Raw genomic sequence first — 3,082 nt, 5'->3', positions numbered from 1 at the left:
ATAATTTAATATAAATTGAAATGCTTACAAATGTCAGTAAACTTTCAGTTCACATGATCTTCATTTGTTGATCTTTGTTTGTTGTGTATACCTCTATTTATTCATCTTAACAAATAATCTATGAATTATTTGTTTGTTTTTGCAGTACCCAATCTAAAGTGGAAACTATTCATCATTTGCAAATGTTTACTAATCATTAATACCTTTATGAGCAGTCATCTCAATGGCAAAACGTGTCCCGAAAGACCTGAATTTAGGTTATCATTAAGACCAACGGGGGTTTACCTGCCAAAAACAAGAAAGCAGTAAGTGTGCTTTTCTTATAAAACAAGTCATAAAAATTGTGTAAAATATCATGTTATTCTGTAGATATATGTATGCAGCTAACTCTACATTTGCACCGTTACATCCAATATTGCTCAGTGCTCTTTGGCTCATTATGGGGAGAGAAGTGCAGTTATGAAACAAAATCTGTACAGAAAAAGGAGCTGGCCGTTTGGAAGTCTAAATACATACCACATAGTTTTATGGCAAAACGTGTCCCGAAAGACCTGAATTTAGCCTATTCACACATCTTTACTAATCATTTATTAATCATTTGTTCATGTTTTTGCAGTAGCCAATCTAAAGTTGAAACTATTCATCATTTGTAAATGTTTATAAACGATTACTAATCATTAAGTATCTTTATGGGCATTGGACTTTTAGCTACTGTAACAAGGTTTGTGTAAACAAGGGTGGCTGGTTAAGTTTAGGTAAATGCTTGCTAAAGACATAACCGATTGTAAATTTGCTGCAAAAAAAATGTTTTTATTGCCTCAATAAATAAGTGATTATGCCACTTTTACACATGATATGTCAGTGCAAATGCCTGTTATTTGCTAACTAGCCTGTTATTCACTAACTATACCTAGTTATTCGCTAACTAGCCGCAGTGCATTTTTTTGTGCTAAAATTTAAAACACACCTACGTTTTATATAAATTAGACTCATTATATATTGCACTTCATTCACAAAAGTTGCACAATTTCCATTTATTACAGTTTTTTTCAATTGCTAACAAGCGTTTACCAATACTTAAAGTACTTTTTCTAAACTCTTAACACAGCAACACACCTACATCACACATATGAGATCCATTTGAAAAATAAATAAATAATAATAATAATAATAATAATAATAATTCAGTCAGCTGAACTGTAAATTTTTGTTTGTGTGTGTGTGTAAATGTGTGGATTCATTTTAGATCGTATGTGTACAGCATAGTGAAGGAGTCATCAGTACTTTATGGAATGTAAAAAAAAGTGACAGAATTGCTGCAGTAAAGGCTTTATTGGCAAAAGGACATTTCTGTGTGAAAAAACAAAAAACATACAGCCCTTTGCCTTTTGCCACCTACCTCTCCTTCTCCCTTGTCAGAATGTCAGAAAGAGCTTTATTACCAAGTATGTTTACAGGCATTATGAATTTGACTTGACGACGGGAGCTTCCAGTGCAGAAGAAAGTATGGACATAGTGCAGACATACACAGGAATTATAACAGTAATATAAGAAAAAACAGAAAATTATGGTCTGTAGCGCAGACCAGAAGGCAACAGTACGAAGAGAGAGTGGGCTGGGTGTGTGGGGTCCAAAGTGATTTTCTTAGCCCTTTTCCTTACTCTGGAGGTGTACAGATCTTGGAGGTTGGGTCAATAATCGTCTCAGCAGTCATGGCTGTCTGTTGTAGTCTCTTGATTTCTGATTTGGTAGCTCAACCAAACCAGACAGTCCTGGTCCAACTTCTCTCCCTCGTCCAGACATTTTCTTTCTTTTTCTGCTTCTCTGTGTTGTTCTGTATTGTTTTGAACAAAACCAATCCAGAGAGTGCCTTTTTATTGTGCATGGCCATGTAATGGAAAGACTTGAAATTATTAATTAAGATTTGAATTAGCTATTTCTCAATTATCAGTAATTAAAATAACTCTTATCAGCTATTTTGTTGCAGAAGTAGAGGCTTTACACTGTATTTAAAGTTTGGAACATTAGGTCTTCATTTCTGTCATGCTGTGTTTAAGCATTTGTAAAAAAGATAAGAATGATCCATGATTTTGGTATGGGGTAAACTAGTAACTGAAAATGAAACCACCCGGTTTCATTTTGTAGAAATACAGTTTTTTTCAATTGCTAACATCCCTTTGTCCAATCTATAATCACATTTTCAAAACTCTAAACACAATTAGAAAAACATCCATCTGTTGTGACCATACCATTAACACAATTCATGGTATGGTCACAACAGATGGATGTTTTTCTAATTGTGTTTAGAGTTTTGAAAATGTGATTATAGATTGGACAAAGGGATGTTAGCAATTGAAAAAAACTGTATTACTACAAAATGAAACCGGGTGGTTAATAAACATAGCCTAGACTATATATTGTGCATTGAGTGCATTTCATAGGTTAATTTTATTGCATTTATAAAATAAATTAAATTGTTAACAGTATCACATTTATTTAACAAGCCCTTTTAACACATGCTAAACACATGCATACAAATCAGTCAATGAGTGAAACACACATTAATGTTACACAACATGATGTTGCACTTATTTCATACTTACTGAATAATTTCATGATAATTAAATTAAACCTTACAAAGAGCGCAAAGGATTTTACTTTTATTAGTCTCTATTTAATGTTTAGTTAAATTAAGATACACTTTAATTCTACATAATTTACTCATAAATGAAAGTCTTAATTATGTATAACTAGATTTATATTTTAGATGCTGATCCTGTATATATGCAGAGCCCCTAAGGGGACATGGTAGAAAAATTATATTTCAATCATGACAACTCTCGGAAGATTTAACATGGTGATGGATATGACAATGTTAATGTATTTGGTCTTAGCGGAATAGATCTGCTACGCTGCTGCTGCTGCTGAATTGCTGCTGCTGTTGGTTATTGCTGTAGCTGTAGATTATTGCTGCTGCTGCAAGCAAGTACAGGAACTTGCTACTGCCAATGTCAAACGTCGATACGGTGCCGTGAGTATTTAAGACATACTGCTGCTGCACAAATAGCATATAAAATAACCC

General features: G+C 33.4%; 1 protein-coding gene across 1 annotated transcript in view; it reads left to right on the top strand.

Annotated features, from left to right (window-relative positions):
• The window catches only part of LOC107745132 (D(2)-like dopamine receptor), a 61,327-nt gene that overhangs the window by 46,551 nt on the left and 11,694 nt on the right, over positions 1-3,082 (top strand). The window lies entirely within an intron of this gene.

The sequence above is a fragment of the Sinocyclocheilus rhinocerous genome, unplaced genomic scaffold (genome assembly GCF_001515625.1).
Source record: "Sinocyclocheilus rhinocerous isolate Xijiao unplaced genomic scaffold, SAMN03320098_v1.1 scaffold1279, whole genome shotgun sequence".
Classification (NCBI taxonomy): Eukaryota; Metazoa; Chordata; class Actinopteri; order Cypriniformes; family Cyprinidae; genus Sinocyclocheilus; species Sinocyclocheilus rhinocerous.
Note: the sequence above shows the minus strand (reverse complement) of the source record. Positions and strands in the feature narration are given on the sequence as shown.